The 19,462-nt window shown below is 40.2% G+C and overlaps 1 long non-coding RNA gene across 3 annotated transcripts; it reads right to left on the minus strand.

Moving 5' to 3' along the window:
* Positions 1-11,072: 11,072 nt before the first annotated feature.
* LOC126416754 (uncharacterized) lies at positions 11,073-13,062 on the minus strand. 3 transcript variants are annotated; one of them, XR_007575519.1, is made up of 3 exons: positions 12,898-13,062; positions 11,750-11,820; positions 11,073-11,246 (listed from the first exon to the last, which is right to left on the minus strand). It is a non-coding gene; the product is annotated as an uncharacterized LOC126416754 (long non-coding RNA). The 3 variants fall into 3 exon arrangements; XR_007575518.1 differs by lacking the exon at positions 12,898-13,062 and adding an exon at positions 12,324-12,488; XR_007575517.1 differs by lacking the exon at positions 11,073-11,246 and adding an exon at positions 12,324-12,394 and having other exon boundaries at positions 11,647-11,820.
* Positions 13,063-19,462: the final 6,400 nt, after the last annotated feature.

Here is a 19,462-nt window from a genome sequence, read left to right on the forward strand (position 1 = left end):
TCGATCTGCCCATCTAATCTTCAACATTCTTCTGCAGATAACTATTTCATAAGGTTCTCTTCTCTCCTTGTCGGAACAATTTATCGTTCATGCTTCATTTTCGTGTACGACTAAGCTTTAGGCAAGTACTTTTGGAATAGATTTACTAACACTTAAATTTAAATTAGATGTTAATGTATTTGTATTTTTCAGAAAAATTTTCTTGATATTGAACGTTTTCATTTTATACCCTCTTTAGTTATGCACTTTTTTGCTGTCGAAACACCGAAACTCGTCTACTACTTTTAGTGTGTCATTTTCTAAACTTATTTCATCTGTATCACCTGAGTTAATTCGACTACATTTAACTGCCCTTGTTTCACTTTCGTTAATTTTCATCTTATAGCCTTTTTCCAAGACTTTGTCTGTTCTGCTGTACTGGTCTTCTCAGTGTTTTGTCACTCTTGAATTAAAAACTGGAAAATAAAGGGATTTCGTGATACGCTTATTTGAATTTTATTATTCATTTTGAAAGCACAGGCACTGTCTTCCAGGGATACATTGAATTTTGTGGTTAATATTCAGATAAAATAGCCACAGGTCAAGCACAGTAGCAAACAGCAAATCAAGTTGTTGCCAACTGTGTCTATATTATCTGAATATTATTTCACGATTTGAGGCTAGGTAGCCACCCTAAAATATCGTAAAGGGATTTCTTATAGTACCAGTGTAGTTTGTAGCAATTGTAGATTTAGAAAAAGCTTTTAACAATGTTAACTAGAATCACTCTTTGAAATACTAAAGGTAGTAAATACGGTGACTGAAAGGTAATCTACAGCTTGCGCAGAAACAAGACAACAGTTATAAGTCGAAGGACATGAAAGGAAGGTGGTGATAGAGAAGGCAGTGAGACAGGACGGTAGCCAATACCGAGGTTATTCGATCTGCGCACTGAGCAAGCGCGAAAGAAATGAAAGGAGAAATTTGGAAATGGAATTTATTTTCGGGGTGCTTTACTGATACAGAGACGCACAAGACTTGGAAGACCGGTTGAAGGAATGGATAGTGTCTTCAAAAGAGGTTATAATGCGAACAATAAAAGTAAAACAAGGGCGATTGTGATGGAATCAGTCTTTGCAGGTGAGGCGCTGAAACTAAACATACGAGTGTTTGTGCAGCTAAATAACTGACGATGGAAGAATAAGACGACGAAAACATGAACTAGCAAGAAAAGCTTATCGAAACAGATAAATATGTTAGCTGTTAGCACGTAATACATATTTAAGTGTTACAAAATCTCTTCTGAAAGTACGTCTAGATTGTAGCCTTACGTGAAGATGAAAGTAGACAGTATCGAGCGAGGTGGTGCAGTGGTTAGCACAATGGACTCACTTTAGGAAGGACGACGGTTCAAACCCCCGTCCGGCTATCCTGGTTTAGGTATTCCGTGATTTCCCTAAATCACTTCAGGCAAATGCCGGGACGGTTTCTTTGAAAGGGCAAGGCCGACTTCCTTCCCTATCCTTCCCTTATCCGATGGGACCTATGACCTCGCTGTTTGGTCCCATGCCCCAAATTAACCAACCAACGTAGACAATAAACATTTTGCTGAAGAGAAGATAGTAGATCGGGTACCTAACGAAGAGGTGCTTGATGTGATACGAGAGAAAGAAATTTATATCATATCTTGACCAAAAGAAGAAGTGTTTGCTGAAGAGAAGATGGTAGATCGGGTACCTACCGAAAAGGTACTGGATGTAATAGGGGAGAAAAGAAATTTATGTTGCATCTTGACTAAAAGAAGAAATAAGTTGATTGGACACATCCTGAGGCATCAAGGGATCGTTCATTTGGTAACTGAGGGAGTGTGTGGTGGGAGAGACTGGGGATGGAGGTTGGTTAAAACTGTACAGTGATATGAAGACTTTGCAGATTCAAGTGATTGTAGTCTCCAGTAGTTTTGTAGAGATGAAGAGATTTGCGTAGGGTAGTTTAATATGGAGAGCTGTATCGAACCAGTCTTCTTCGGACTCAAGACCACATCAGTTTCTGGAGTAGAGATTTACTCCCAGATATCTACATCTATATTCTGTAAATCACTGAAGTGCAGGGCAGAGGCTCCTTACTGTTGCATTCGCTTGTGGACTGCGGTAGTGTGACTCCAGTACCTTCTTCAGTGTGCAATTAAGAATAAACTCGAAAACTGCGATAATGGTTCCATATCAGCCGTAGAATATTTGAGAACAAACGAAAATTTCTGCTGGACTGGGATTCGAACCCTGTCCGGGAATCACGGTACTGTAGTGCGACCACCAGGGAGAATACAGAACAGGACAAATGGAGGTTTGGGCGGCTCCTGGAAGCATGCTCAGATAGCCGAAGTTGTTAAGACGATCGCTGGCGACAAGTGGGAAACTACTCACGGTCCGGCACAAATGTTCATTTGCTCTGAAGTATTCTACAGCTGATGTGGAACCATGGCTGCGATTTGTGACTTCATTCTCAATTTAATGCGGCTGTTGATCGTCAATACAGTGTATCCGACTCTGCACTGCAGTGTGCTTGCAATGAGTCTAATACTGTCTTTCCAGTCCCTACGGAAACAATATGTAGGGATTTGCAGTACATCCCTAGATTACTCGCTTAAAGCTGATTCATCGAATTTTGTAAGGAGGATTTCGAAGGGTCTACAAGCATCTGCCAGCTGAGGTTTCGTGATAACTCAGTCACGCTTTCGAATGTTCAAATGTGTGTGGAATCTTATGGGACTTAACTGCTAAGCTCATCAGTCCATAAGCTTACACACTACTTCACCTAAATTATCCTAAGGACAAACACACACACCGATGCCCAAGGGAGGACTCGAACCTCCGCCGGGACCAGCCGCACAGTCCATGACTGCAGCGCATGAGACGCTCGGCTAATCCCGCGCGGCGTCACGCTTTCCAATGGATCAAACCAACCTACTACCATTCGTACTGCCCTTCTCTGCGGCTATTGGTACGGCCTCACACAACGCAACAGTATTCTAAGATGGATCACACGTGTGTTTTGTAAGCAGTCTCCTCACAGAGGGAGGAACTCAGACAAAGCCAAGTGATTCGGCTACATCTACATCTTCGTGGCTACTTTGCAAATCACACTTAAGTGCCTGGCAAAGAGTTAATCGAACCACCTTCACAACAGTTCCCTCTTATTTCACTATCGAATAACACGCGGACAAAATAAACACCTATATCTTTCCGTTTGAGCTTTGATTTTCATTATTTTATTATGATGTTCGTTTCGCTCTTTATAGGTCGGAGTCACAAAAATATTTTCGAATACGAAGGAGAACGTTTTTTTTTTTTTTGGTCATCAGTCTACTGACTAGTTTGATGCGGCCCGCCACGAATTCCTTTCCTGTGCTAACCTCTTCATCTCAGAGTAGCAATTGCAACCTACGTCCTCAATTATTTGCTTGACGTATTCCAATCTCTGTCTTCCTCTACAGTTTTTGCCCTCTACAGCTCCCTCTAGTACCATGGAAGTCATTCCCTCATGTCTTAGCAGATGTCCTATCATCCTGTCCCTTCTCCTTATCAGTGTTTTCCACATATTCCTTTCCTCTCCGATTCTGCGTAGAACCTCTTCATTCCTTACCTTATCAGTCCACCTAATTTTCAACATTCGTCTATAGCACCACATCTCAAATGCTTCGATTCTCTTCTGTTCCGATTTTCCCACAGTCCATTGAAAGGTGGCTACACTGAGCCACACCGCCAGAGATTGCGCCAAAGAGTATTATTCAGCCGCCTCCACTGGCAGTTCTTGTCGAGAAGTCGTAGTAGGCAGTTCTTGTCGAGAAGTCGTGGTGGGCAGTACTTGTTGAGATGTAGTAGTAGTCAGTCGGTGTTGAGGTGTTGTAGTAGGGAGTGCTTGTTCCATGTTTTATGCAGTTGTTTGATGGGCTAGACAGCAGATGTTGTTCGAATGGAGATATTGTAATGATCAGAGTGCTTTTCGTCAATATATATGAAGGTAAAAAAATTCTCTTTTTTTTATTATTTCAATGTCTTAAATAATGCGTCATTACAGGTTCAGTCAACAAAGCATCTGGCTTGTGTTCTTGCATTAGAGTGTAATTCTGGTTTTCTTGCGCAATTACAGTATTTTTTTTTAAATCACTTCAGAGATTGCGCCAAAGAGTATTATTCAGCCGCCTCCACTGGCAGTTTTTGTCGAGAAGTCGTAGTAGGCAGTTCTTGTCGAGAATCGTGGTGGGCAGTGCTTGTTGAGATGTAGCAGTAGTCAGTCGGTGTTGAGGTGTTGTAGTAGGGAGTGCTTGTTCCATGTTTTATGCAGTTGTTTGATGGGCTAGACAGCAGATGTTGTTCGAATGGAGATATTGCAATGATCAGAGTGCTTTTCGTCAATATATATGAAGGTAAAAAAATTCCCTTTTTTTTTATTATTTCAGTGTCCTAAATAATGCGTCATTACAGGTTCAGTCAACAAAGCATCTGGCTTGTGTTCTTGCATTAGAGTGTAATTCTGGTTTTCTTGCGCAATTATAGTATTTTTATTTTTTTTAATCACTTCAGTATAAATAGTATTTAAAATTTCTTGTCTTATTGAAGAAGAACCGTGCCAGATGTGTACGTTGAATCACACTTCCACACACAGAACAGTTACACTTGTGCTTTGGTTTCGTACGTTTTATAGTTGCTGGGGACTTAACTAATTAATTGTGTTAACGGAAATTTTCTTTCATTCTTTGTTGTTGTTCTATGCAGTCAGATTGCGTACTAACACTAGTCAGGGCCAACCGGTTACGAGACTGCGTAACCGGACAGTCAGCTACTAAAATTAAAAATATTTGCATTCATAATAATAATTAAGCCCCCATGCACGTGGCGGCCGCTGCTTCGGATCGTCCCTTGGAATTCTTCTGATTGTATAAATAGCAGACAGTAGTATTGTTGTAGTAATTCGTAGTTTAGTAATTGTAGTCTATATTTCATGTGTAGATTTGGTAATTGTCATTCTTCTAATGGTATTTTTTGCAGAATTTAATTTTTGTTGTCTTGTATACGGGTTTAACAATTTTGTGCAAATATGAAGATTTCAATTGTTCGTTAAACGTGTTTGAGGGAAGCATTTCGTGTGAATGATATTGTTGGTGATAAAGTGTCATTGTGTGTAATTTTCGTATAGTGACGAGTTTTGTATGTTTTGTAAATGATTACGCGATCGATGAAAAAGGCAAAAATGATGAATAGTGAGAATGATGAAATTATTAACATGGCGAACTCGCCAACACAGGAGAACAGGATGATGAATAATGAATTTGAAAACAATTTAATAAGTCGGGAAAATAGTCCGGAACCAATTCAAAATTTTTCACAATCACAACATTTTCTGAATACGAGATTAATGACAGAAGATTCTGGAATAGTATTGAACACAGATAGCTTTACAGCTATGACGAAGGAACTGGTTTTGCGGGAAATGTTAGGGGCCAAAAGAATTTCGAACCAGTCAATGTGGAACAGTTGATGAGTGCAATATTAAATTTGGGATCTGAATTAAAAACTGAGATAGGAACAATTAAAACTGAGATAGGAACAATTAAAACTGAGATGGGAACAATGGAAACACGGTTAGACTCACAAATAGGAACAATTAGAACTGAGATGGGAACAATGGAAACACGGTTAGACTCACTGGGATCACAGTTATGATCTGAATTAAAAACAGAGATGGGAACTTTGGCAACACGGTTAGAAACTGATATGGGAACAATGGAAACACGGTTATATTCACGAATAGGGACATGTTTCAAAAACATGAAAGATGAATTAAAGAAAGAAATTAGAGAAGAAGTACAACCGATTTTGAATTCTCACAATAATAGATTATTTGCAGTAGAGATTAGACAAAAGGAACAGGATAGAGAACCTAACGCAGCAGTATGAACAGTTAACTACTAAATGTGACCATACCGAAACCCGAGTCGCGACACTTACGGAAGACGTAAATAAATAGAAAGAAAAAATAGGTGACTCATCGGAAAGAGTTGTGGAGATCTCAGATAAACTGACAAGTCTTAGTTTAAATGGGGACAGAGATTCAGATGATACAGCTCCATTGCCATTTGCGGAAACTGAAGAGTACCAGAGCATTAATAAACATGTTGAAAATCAGGGAAAATTTAATGAACGCGTTAAAAGGGAATTTGAGGCGTTACGAAAACAAACAAATTGAAGGCGAAATCGTAGGAAAAGACAGCAGAAGAAATTTAGAATCACAGATAGCAGAGGGCTTTGAAGACAATAATTTATTTCATTTACGGGATGCAACAAGAGAGCGCCAGGCGCGCGAACTTGACAATAATCGACATTCGGACGGGGACATACGTGGTAGGTTTTTGTCGCCACGAGGAGAAAACTTTGACTATAAACACTTCTTAACTGTTCGGAAATTTAAGATCTTTCGCAATTCTAAGAATGACATACATCCATGTTCATGGTTAGATCAATTTATGTACGCACTTCCACCAAATTGGCCACTAAGTCACAAACTGGAAATTATGTGCGGCTATTAAAGTCCTCAGGGGATTCACTACGCTAAGTGAATATGCGCCGTAGCGTGCACAGGGCCCCGAGCTGTAGTGGTGCTATTTCCCTTTTAGTTTTCTGCACCACTGCCTACTCTTTTACTATTCTTTGTATCTATCAAAACTACTCTTCGACTATCAATCTATCTAGAGAGACGGTAAAGAATAACCGGATATGACTATTTTACCCAAAAGTGATTTCGGAAATTACCGTTTGGACTCATTGTATCTTCAGCAGCATTCATTCGTAGTTTAAAAGAAATTTTACCTGTTTATCTTCGTGACAATATTACTTCATATGTTGACGATATTCTTATTGCTAAACGTTCTTGGAGCGAGCACAACAAAATTTTGGATTCATTATTACGTATTTTTGCAAGAGTTGGCATTACAGTGAACTTGGAAAAATCTGAATTTGGTCGTTCTCAGGTGAAATTTCTTGGTCACTTTATTTCTGCAGAAGTTATTCTTCCTGATCCAGAGAAACTAGACGCTATTCGTAAATATGCTGTTCCTACCACAAAACGTGATGTTCGTAGTTTCCTTGGTGTCTGTAATTTTCTTAGACGCTTTGTTAAATTGGACGATTTGGCCACACCTCGTTTTTGCGAACTATCTGGAAACTTCTTTTTAAACGAAAATCGGTTGACAACTCTTTTTGGTTTTGCATTCCTGATGAGTGGGTTAATAAATTGCTTTGGTATACACATTTCAGTTATGCACACTTTGGTCCCAGAAAATGCTTTCATAAATTAGGAGAAAATTGCTACTTCAGTAATATGGAAAAACGTATTCGATCTGTTCTTGCCAAATGCAAATTATGTCAAAAGGCTAAGCCGCCAACTATTTCTCACAGAGCACCGTTTTTTCCTATCATTCCAGCGAAATTAAAGGAAATGGCTGCAGTCGATTTGTTCGGTCCAGTGGTTTGTTCTACTAATGGTTTTGCGTACATTTTGGTAGCAGTGGAATTGACATCAAAATATGTGTGTTTTACACCTTTATGCAAAGCAACAGCTCGTTCAGTATCTAACGCTTTCATCAAACATTTTCTTAAAGAAGTGGGTCATGTTGATAAGGTTATATCAGATAATGGATCACAGTTTCGCTCTAAAATTTGGCTTCGTACTCTATGGCGTCGTAAGATTAAACCAATTTTCATTTCACTTTTTCAACCTCAATCTAATGCTTCAGAGAGATGGATGAAGGAAATCAATAAATTGTGTCGTCTTTATTGTCATCAGAATCACAGAACGTGGGATCAGTATCTTCATACTTTTCAAAACATTCTGAATGAACTCCCTAATGATTCAACTTCTTTACCGCCTATATTGATATTGAAAAATAAAGCACCGACAAATCACATTTCTGAAATCGTTTCTTTTCCATCTACACAGAAACTGCAGCATTCTGAAGTTGTGAATCTGGCTCTACAAAATATTGCATCTGCAGGTGCTAGAAGAGAGAAATCAGCTAAACGTCCTGGTCGTTTAAAAATCTTGTCAGTTGGTCAAAAGGTGTTAATTAAATCTCATCGTTTGTCTCACAAAGGAAAAGGTTTGTGTTGCAAATTTTTTCTGCTTTATAACGGTCCATATAGAATTCGCAAAATTATTCATGATAACACTGTTGAAGTAGAAACTCTTAAATCTCAGCACTCTAAGGGTATACATCATACATCTAACGTTAAAATTTTTGTGGAATGACATACTTTCGAGAAACCAACAGTTATACGTAAACACACGGAGAGTACAAGGATACCGCGCCGTGTTCCGGCGGCGGCACATACTCAAAGTCAAGTCTGCGCGGCGCGCAGGGCAGTCGTTGACCGCTAACAATTACTTCCTACGTCACGCGCCTACAGCTGATCGAGCGTAAACAAATAAACAGTCTAATTTCTCCGAATAAATTCAGTATAAAGCTATAGTGACTTGATAAATTATGTTATTAACGTTCAGTATTTTTCAGGATACAGTTGTATAAAATATTTAAAACCTTCAGGTAAATTCTGTGTGTGTCCGACGTTAAGAGGACTTGCTATCGAGAAAATTTTCAGGAAGAATGTAATTTCGAAGAAGAAACTAATAAACTAAAAAGGTAACTATTAATTGAGTTTATTTTTCAGGTAACATATTTCCACTTGGTACGTACTTTAGACGTAATTTGCTGCTCGCGATTACGTGATTCATACTTTGTGTTACCTGATTTTGACAATGATTGATTAATGAACAGGGTTGTTACTTGTGTATATTATGCATCGCTAGGCTGCACTGCTTTTTCACTGATGTCATATTTTTCTATTATGTGCCTGCTGTGCTTATTTATTTAAATTATAATTGTCACCTGATTAATTGTGCTGACTGTGGTTATGTATGTAAGTTATACTTTGAGATGTATCTGCTTGCGCCTTCATGATTGCTTATCAAGATTACATTTGAACATTTATTTGCTTATGCTGATATGATGCTAATGACCCGTTTATTATGTAAGCTATATATTTGCTGCTTTGCGTATGGATTGCATATTTACACATTTTTGTTTTGTTGTCATAACCACTCCTTAATTTGGTATATAGAAATGCTCACATACTGTGTACGAACATAGAGTTTAGGTTACACTATGGTATTAATTATAGATTGTTTGCTTGGCGGAGCCTCGTTGTAGGGATTGTGCTACATCCAATTGTTGACATTCTGTTCTCCACTGGTATATTTACTCGCTATTGCATGTTTTGCTTACGCTCAGTGCCTTATATTTTTAAGATAAGAAAATGAACTGCTATAATTCGGCAAACGACATTAGTACGAGAAACCTCATAGAAGTCACATGAGCCGGAGGTTTTATGGAAGCTGCATAAATTTATTCTAATAGGAAGGAAGCTAACGACATGACATACCAACACTAGGTTTAGACCATTGTCAGTTATTACACTGCATTCTTCGTGAGCAATTGAAACAGCAAGTGACACTTGACACAAGAAATACTCCACATGTTTGCTTCTGTTTTGCCATGATTCTTAAAGTGGTGTACACACTGTGAATTATTACTATCATTCACACTCCGTACTCGTACTTACTTACTGAAAGTTATTCAAACTAAAGGTTGCTAGAGGTCATGTAGCATTTCTTTTATTTAATGATGGACGAGGTAACCAAAATGTATTTTATGATTCATAATGAGTAGACGATTTGGGTCAGATGGATTGCACAGAGGTTGTGTGTGGACATTGTGTCATCGGATTGTATGGGATGATGAATTGAAGTTTGCACTAGGATTTTATCTGTACTTGTTCGAGGAGACTGACTAGAGGAAAGAGTTGTAATTGAAGTGAAATGATATTGGCGATAAGGTTTATATGTGTCGACGTATTGAAGAGGTGTTATTGAGGTATTGAGATTGTGTGAAGTTGATGATTATTGGAGTTTTGGTGGACAAGAGGTAAGGTAAATGGTATTGGTGATAAGGTTTATATGTATCGACGTAAGAGGTATTATTAAAGTATTGAGGTTATGTGATGCTGATGATTATTGGAGTTTTGGTGGATAAGAGGTAAAGTAAGTGAGGAGCATATTTTTTTTGTTGGTCTATATGGAACAAGGAGGATGAAGATGGCAGACTAGAACACTCAAGTGGAAGGAAGATTGTCTACACACACACTATGTTAAATCACTAAGCAGTATATACTTTTTTTTTTGGAGAGAGAAAGTAATTGCATATCTTGGCACACTGACAGTTGTTCAGCAACCGTACATTTTGATTTGGCTTGGCAAACATTGGTCTTGACATGATGACTACAACGATGACTAACTATTATTGACTGTTATACATTGCTGCCACTACTACTTGATACACATGTTGAACATCAAATTTTAACAGAATTGCATTTACACAGTTAACACTATTCAGTTACACGGTAGTACTTAAATGTGGATGAAAGGTGAGCGAGTGTGTTTTGTGTATTTTCCTTTCCTAATCCCAAATAATTGGTACCGACCTATCTCCTAAATATTTTTTTACTTGTTTGTTGTGGCTTGCACTGACACCCATAAATATTATATGTTTACTAATATTTGTAATAGTTAATATGACAATTATCTGATATCATTTGTGTGTTTATTATAATTTGTATGTTTAGTGTAAGAGCAATGATAATAATTTTGTAAAAGCAATTGTGTGTGCCTTCAAACTGTTGTTCGTGCTTGCACCTATTCAACATTGGTGGGTGCCACTTAGAAATGTTTAATTTCTGCTGATGAACTCTGATGAACTGTCTAATTAGTGATAGTGAATATTATGGACTGTTACTTGCACCTGTTCCACATTGCTGGGTGCCACTGATGGACTGCTTCTACTGAAATGATGTCACTTGTTGGTGTCTGCACCTGTTCAACATTGCTGGGTGCCACTGATGGAACTGCTTCTACTGAAATAATGTCACTTGTTGGTGTCTGCACCTGTTCAACATTACTTGGTGCCACTGATGGAATTGCTTCTACTGAGAAGATGTCACTTGTTGCTGTCTGCACCTGCTCAACATTGCTGGGTGCCACTGATGGAACTGCTTCTACTGAAATAATGTCACTTGTTGGTGTCTGCACCTGTTCAACATTGCTGGGTGCCACTGATGGACTGCTTCTACTGAAATGATGTCACTTGTTGGTGTCTGCACCTGTTCAACATTGCTGGGTGCCACTGATGGAACTGCTTCTACTGAAATAATGTCACTTGTTGGTGTCTGCACCTGTTCAACATTACTTGGTGCCACTGATGGAATTGCTTCTACTGAGAAGATGTCACTTGTTGCTGTCTGCACCTGCTCAACATTGCTGGGTGCCACTGATAGAACTGCTTCTACTGACATAATGTCACTTGTTGGTGTCTGCACCTGCTCAACATTACTGGGTGCCACTGATGGACTGCTTCTACTGAAATGATGTCACTTGTTGGTGTCTGCACCTGTTCAACATTGCTGGGTGCCACTGATGGAACTGCTTCTACTGAAATAATGTCACTTGTTGGTGTCTGCACCTGTTCAACATTACTTGGTGCCACTGATGGAATTGCTTCTACTGAGAAGATGTCACTTGTTGCTGTCTGCACCTGCTCAACATTGCTGGGTGCCACTGATGGAACTGCTTCTACTGAAATAATGTCACTTGTTGGTGTCTGCACCTGTTCAACATTGCTGGGTGCCACTGATGGACTGCTTCTACTGAAATGATGTCACTTGTTGGTGTCTGCACCTGTTCAACATTGCTGGGTGCCACTGATGGAACTGCTTCTACTGAAATAATGTCACTTGTTGGTGTCTGCACCTGTTCAACATTACTTGGTGCCACTGATGGAATTGCTTCTACTGAGAAGATGTCACTTGTTGCTGTCTGCACCTGCTCAACATTGCTGGGTGCCACTGATAGAACTGCTTCTACTGACATAATGTCACTTGTTGGTGTCTGCACCTGCTCAACATTACTGGGTGCCACTGATGGACTGCTTCTACTGAAATGATGTCACTTGTTGGTGTCTGCACCTGTTCAACATTGCTGGGTGCCACTGATGGAACTGCTTCTACTGAAATAATGTCACTTGTTGGTGTCTGCACCTGTTCAACATTACTTGGTGCCACTGATGGAATTGCTTCTACTGAGAAGATGTCACTTGTTGCTGTCTGCACCTGCTCAACATTGCTGGGTGCCACTGATGGAACTGCTTCTACTGAAATAATGTCACTTGTTGGTGTCTGCACCTGTTCAACATTGCTGGGTGCCACTGATGGACTGCTTCTACTGAAATGATGTCACTTGTTGGTGTCTGCACCTGTTCAACATTGCTGGGTGCCACTGATGGAACTGCTTCTACTGAAATAATGTCACTTGTTGGTGTCTGCACCTGTTCAACATTACTTGGTGCCACTGATGGAATTGCTTCTACTGAGAAGATGTCACTTGTTGCTGTCTGCACCTGCTCAACATTGCTGGGTGCCACTGATAGAACTGCTTCTACTGACATAATGTCACTTGTTGGTGTCTGCACCTGCTCAACATTACTGGGTGCCACTGATGGACTGCTTCTACTGAAATGATGTCACTTGTTGGTGTCTGCACCTGTTCAACATTGCTGGGTGCCACTGATGGAACTGCTTCTACTGAAATAATGTCACTTGTTGGTGTCTGCACCTGTTCAACATTACTTGGTGCCACTGATGGAATTGCTTCTACTGAGAAGATGTCACTTGTTGCTGTCTGCACCTGCTCAACATTGCTGGGTGCCACTGATGGAACTGCTTCTACTGAAATAATGTCACTTGTTGGTGTCTGCACCTGTTCAACATTGCTGGGTGCCACTGATGGACTGCTTCTACTGAAATGATGTCACTTGTTGGTGTCTGCACCTGTTCAACATTGCTGGGTGCCACTGATGGAACTGCTTCTACTGAAATAATGTCACTTGTTGGTGTCTGCACCTGTTCAACATTACTTGGTGCCACTGATGGAATTGCTTCTACTGAGAAGATGTCACTTGTTGCTGTCTGCACCTGCTGAACATTGCTGGGTGCCACTGATAGAACTGCTTCTACTGACATAATGTCACTTGTTGGTGTCTGCACCTGCTCAACATTACTGGGTGCCACTGATGGACTGCTTCTACTGAAATGATGTCACTTGTTGGTGTCTGCACCTGTTCAACATTGCTGGGTGCCACTGATGGAACTGCTTCTACTGAAATAATGTCACTTGTTGGTGTCTGCACCTGTTCAACATTACTTGGTGCCACTGATGGAATTGCTTCTACTGAGAAGATGTCACTTGTTGCTGTCTGCACCTGCTCAACATTGCTGGGTGCCACTGATAGAACTGCTTCTACTGACATAATGTCACTTGTTGGTGTCTGCACCTGCTCAACATTACTGGGTGCCACTGATGCACTGCTTCTACTGAGATAATGTCACTTGTTGGTGTCTGCACCTGTTCAACATTACTGGGTGCCACTGATGGAACTGATTCTACTGAAATAATGTGACTCGTTGCTGTCTGCACCTGTTCAACATTGCTGGGTGCCACTGATGGACTGCTTCTACTGAAATGGTGTCACTTGTTGCTGTCTGCACCTGCTCAACATTGCTGGGTGCCACTGATGGACTGCTTCTACTGAAATGTCACTTGTTGCTGTCTGCACCTGTTGACCATTGCTGGGTGCAATTGATGGAACTGCTTCTACTGAAATGGTGTCACTTGTTGCTGTCTGCACCTGCTCAACATTGCTGGGTGCCACTGATTGAATAATACTTGTGTAAACTATTATGTAAAATCACATGTATGAAAGCCTTTGTATTTCTTACTGTATTTTATATATTAGGTTATGGAATGGTCAGTGCAAAGCCAAAATTTATTTAGTGAAGTGATATTTACTTATTAATATTATCTTTTATTTTTGTCCGTATTTTTTTGGACGAATTTGGTGGTATTTTCACCACCAATGCTGGCAAAAATACCATGAAGTTCTAGCCCGTGGAGGAGGGGCATATGAAAGGTGGCTACACTGAGCCACAGCGCCAGAGATTGCGCCAAAGAGTATTATTCAGCCGCCTCCACTGGCAGTTCTTGTCGAGAAGTCGTGGTGGGCAGTGCTTGTTGAGATGTAGCAGTAGTCAGTCGGTGTTGAGATGTTGTAGTAGGGAGTGCTTCTTCCATGTTTTATGCAGTTGTTTGATGGGCTAGACAGCAGATGTTGTTCGAATGGAGATATTGTAACGATCAGAGTGCTTTTCGTCAATATGTATGAAAGTAAAAAAAAAATTCCCTTTTTTTATTATTTCAATGTCTTAAATAATGCGTCATTACAGGTTCAGTCAACAAAGCATCTGGCTTGTGTTCTTCTATTAGAGTGTAATTCTGGTTTTCTTGCGCAATTATAGTATTTCTATTTTTTTTAATTACTTCAGTATAAATGGTATTTAAAATTTCTTGTCTTATTGAAGAAGAACCGTGCCAGATGCGTACGTTGAATCACACTTCCACACACAGAACAGTTACACTTGTGCTTTGGTTTCGTACGTTTTATAGTTGCTGGGGACTTAATTAATTAATTGTGTTAACGGAAATTTTCTTTCATTCTTTGTTGTTGTTCTGTGCAGTCAGATTGCGTACTAACACTAGTCAGGGCCAACCGGTTACGAGACTGCGTAACCGGACAGTCAGCTACTAAAATTAAAAATATTTGCATTCATAATAATAATTAAGCCCCCATGCACCATGTTTCACTATCATACAATGCTGTACTCCAGACGTACATCCTCAGAAATTTCTTCCTCAAATTAAGTCCGGTATTTGATATTAGTAGACTTCTCTTGGCCAGAAATGCCTTTTTTGCCATAGCGAGTCTGCTTTTGATGTCCTTCTTGCTCCGTCCGTCATTGGTTATTTTACTGCCTAGGTAGCAGAATTCCTTAACTTCATGACTTCGTGACCATCAATCCTGATGTTAAGTTTCTCGCTGTTCTCATTTCTACTACTTCTCATTACCTTCGTCTTTCTCCGATTTACTCTCAAACCATACTGTGTACTCATTAGACTGTTCATTCCGTTCAGCAGATCATTTAATTCTTCTTCACTTTCACTCAGGATAGCAATGTCATCAGCGAATCGTATCATTCATATCCTTTCACCTTGTATTTTAATTCCACTTCTGAACCTTTCTTTTATTTCCATCATTGCTTCCTCGATGTGCAGATTGAAGAGTAGGGGCGAAAGGCTACAGCCTTGTCTTACACCCTTCTTAATACGAGCACTTCGTTCTTGATCGTCCACTCTTATTATTCCCTCTTGGTTGTTGTACATATTGTATATGACCCGTCTCTCCCTATAGCTTACCCCTACTTTTTTCAGAATCTCGAACAGCTTGCACCATTTTATATTGTCGAACGCTTTTTCCAGGTCGACAAATCCTATGAAAGTGTCTTGATCTTTCTTTAGCCTTGCTTCCATTATTAGCCGTAACGTCAGAATTGCCTCTCTCGTCCCTTTACTTTCCCTAAAGCCAAACTGATCGTCACCTAGCGCATTCTCAATTTTCTTTTCCATTCTTCTGTATATTATTCTTGTAAGCAGCTACGATGCATGAACTGTTAAGCTGATTGTGTGATAATTCTCGCACTTGTCAGCTCTTGCCGTCTTCGGAATTGTGTGGATGATGCTTTTCCGAAAGTCAGATGATATATCGCCAGACTCATATATTCTACACACCAACGTGAATAGTCGTTTTGTTGCCACTTCCCCCAATGATTTTAGAAATTCTGATGGAATGTTATCTATCCCTTCTGCCTTGACCGTAAGTCCTCCAAAGCTCTTTTAAATTCCGATTCTAATACTGGATCCCCTATCTCTTCTAAATCGACTCCTGTTTCTTCTTCTATCACATCAGACGAATCTTCACCCTCATAGAGGCTTTCAATGTATTCTTTCCACCTATCTGCTCTCTCCTCTGCATTTAACAGTGGAATTCCCGTTGCACTCTTAATGTTACCACCGTTGCTTTTAATGTCACCAAAGGTTGTTTCGACTTTCCTGTATGCTGAGTCTGTCCTTCCGACAAAAGGAGAACGTAGGTAACCGAAATTTCGTGAGAAGAATCCTCCGCAACTAGAAACGCCTTTGTTTGAATGATGTCCATCCCAAATCCTGTAACATCTTCATGACACTTCATGCCCTGTTTCTCAATGATACTAAACGAGCTGTCCTTCTTTGAACTTTCTCGATGTGCTTCGTTAACCCTGTCTGGTAAGAATGCCACACCGCGTAGCAGTATTCCAAAAGAGGATGGACAAGCACAGTGTAGGCAGTCCCTTTAGTAGATCGGTTGCGTCTTCTAAGTATTTTGCCAGTAAAACGTAGCCTTTAGTTCGTCTTCCACACAACATTTTCTATATGTTCCTTCCAATTTAAGTTGTTCGCAATTGTGATTACTAGGTATTTATTTGAATTTACGGCCTTTATATTAGACTGATTTATCGCGTAACCGAAGTTTAATGGATTCCTTTTAACACTCATGTGGATGACCTCACACTTCTCATTATTTAGAGTCAACTGCCAATTTTCGCACCACACAGATATCTTTTGTAAATCGTTTTGCATTTTGTTTTGATCTTCTCATGAATTTACAGGACGATAAACGACAGCATCATCTGCAAACAACCTAAGAAGGGTGCTCAGATTGTCTCCTAAATCGTTTATATACATAAGTAACAGCAGAGGGCGTATAACAATGCCTTGCAGAATGCCATAAATCATCTATGTTTTATTCTATGACTTTTCGTCAGTTACTACGACTGTGACGTCTCTGACAGGAAATTATGAATCCCGTCGCATAATTGAGACGATATTTCGTAAGCACGCAATTTGATTACAAGCGGCTTGTAAGCTACGGTGTCAAAAGCCTTCTGGAAATCTAGAAATACGGAATCAATTTGAAATTCCATGTCCATAGCATTCAACACTTCGTGCGACTCAAGAGCTAGTTGTTTTTCACAAGAACGAAGTGTTGTAAATCCATGTTGACTCTGTGTCAATAGACCGTTCTCTTCGAGGTAATTCATAATGTTCGAATACAATATACGTTGCAAAATCCTTCTGCATATCGACGTTAATTAAATGGGTCTGTGGTTTAGTGGATTACTTATATTGTCTTTATTGAAAATTAGTGTGACCTGCGCAACTTTCCAGTCTTTGGATAGGGATCTTTTGTCGAGCAAGCGGTTGTGTAAGATTATTAAGAAAGGAGCTATTGCATCAGCATACTCTGAAAGGAGTCTAAAGGGTATACAATCTGGACCGGAAGACTTGCTTTTATTAAGTGATTTGAGTTGCTTCACAAGTCGGGAATACCTGCTTCTAAGTACTCACGTTGGCAGCTGTTCTTGATTCGAGTTCTGGAGTATTTATTTTTTCTTCACTTCGGAAGGTTGTGTTAAGTAACATCGCTTGGCAGCACTCGCCGATAATATTTCCGTCGTTATAGCGTAGAGAAGGCATTTATTGTTTCTTGCCGCTAACATACTTTACATTTGACCAGAATCTCTTTGGATTTACTCTCAGGTTTTGAGACAAAGTTTCATTCTGGAAAGTATTATACGCATCTCGCATTGACATCCGCGCTAAATTTCGAGCTTTGTTTCTTCAAAACCGTTCTGACGCGTTTTGTGTGCCAGGAGGGATCAGCTCCGTCGTTTGTTAGTTTATTTGGTAAATATCTTTCAGTTACTGTCGATACTGTTTCTTTGAATTCAAGCCACATCTGGTCTACATTTACATTGTTAACTAGGAAGAAGAGTAGATTGTCTATCAGGAAGGGTGAAGCGAATTTTTATCTGCCTTTTTGAATAGATGCATCTTTCGTTGATTTTTGATGGACTTGGGAGTTACGGTATTCAGTCACGCTACGACAACTCTGTGTTCACTAATCCCTGTAGCCGTTTTAATGCTCGTTATTAGCTCAGAATTATTTTTTACTAAGAGGTCAAGCGTGTTTTCACAACAGATTACTAATAGAGTCGGCTCATGAACTAATTGCTCGAAATAACTTTCAGAGAATGCGTTTAGCACAATTTCGGAATGATGTTTTATGCGTATCTCCGGATTTAAACATGTATTTTCGCCAGCATATCGAGGGTAAACTGAAATCATCACAAACTATATATGAATGAGTCGGTATGTGTTTGAAATTGAATTAGAGTTTTCTTTGAACCTTTCAGCAATTGTATCACCTGAGTTGGGACGTCGATAAGAGGATCCAATTATTATTTTATTGCGGTTGCCAGGAATGACCTCTACCCATACTAACTTAGAGAAACTACTTCGATTCCGCTACAAGACAAACTACTTCTAACAGCAACAAACACGCCACCACCACTGTAATTAGCCTATCATTTCTTAACACCGTTAGGTCCTTCGCAAAAATTTCAGCTGAACTTATCTCTGGTATTAGCCAGCTTTCAGTACCTATAACGATTTCAGCATCAGTGCTTTCTATTATTTTCGCAACACAGCTACGACAATTGACAACTGTTATACCAATGGCTCGTAAATCTACGTTATTCCTGTCTTGAACCTACACACCTTGAGACAGAGGCCCTTTTTGTGTTTCCTCGAGACACTGTAACGTAAAAAACGGCCCAGCTCACACTGCACTGCTACTGCTATCCGTGTAGCCCCCTCTTGTGTGCTGTGGACTGTCGACCTGTTTAGCAGAACCCAAAACCCCATCACCGTATGGTGCAAGTCAAGGAATCTGCAGCCCATAAAGTCGCAGAATCGTTTGAGCCTCTGATTCAGATCCTCCACTCGGCTCTGTATCAAAGATCCGCAATCGGTCCTATCGACTACGCTGCAGGTGGTGAGCTCTGTTTTCATCTCGCAAGAAAGACTGGGCAGCCTTTACCACTTTTGATAGCCACTCGAAACGAGAGAGAATCTCTTCCAAGCCAAAGCGACACAAGTCATTAGGGCCGATGTGAGCCAGCACTTGCAGTTGGTGCACCCTGTGCCTTTATGGCATCCGGGAGGACCTATTCCACTTCTGAGGTGACTGCATCTCGTATGCACACCATGTGTACATTGGCCTTCATCCTCTCCTTGGCAGCCATGTTCGTAAGGGGCACCAAAACACAACTAACAGTGGAGCTCCCAACTACCAATAATGGTACCCTCGGAGACCGCCCAGATCTCGCAGGCTGAGAGGTTTCCTTTGGGACTGCTTGTGGCTGAGATACAGTGTCAGCCACAGACAGCATCTGGAAACTGTTTCTCAGACTAACTGGGGAGGCCTTACATTTGTCCCCTTACACACACCCCTCCCTCCCTCCCTCCACCCTGTCTTTCACAGCTCGCCACA

This window comes from Schistocerca serialis, chromosome 8 (genome assembly GCF_023864345.2).
Source record: "Schistocerca serialis cubense isolate TAMUIC-IGC-003099 chromosome 8, iqSchSeri2.2, whole genome shotgun sequence".
Lineage (NCBI taxonomy): Eukaryota > Metazoa > Arthropoda > Insecta > Orthoptera > Acrididae > Schistocerca > Schistocerca serialis.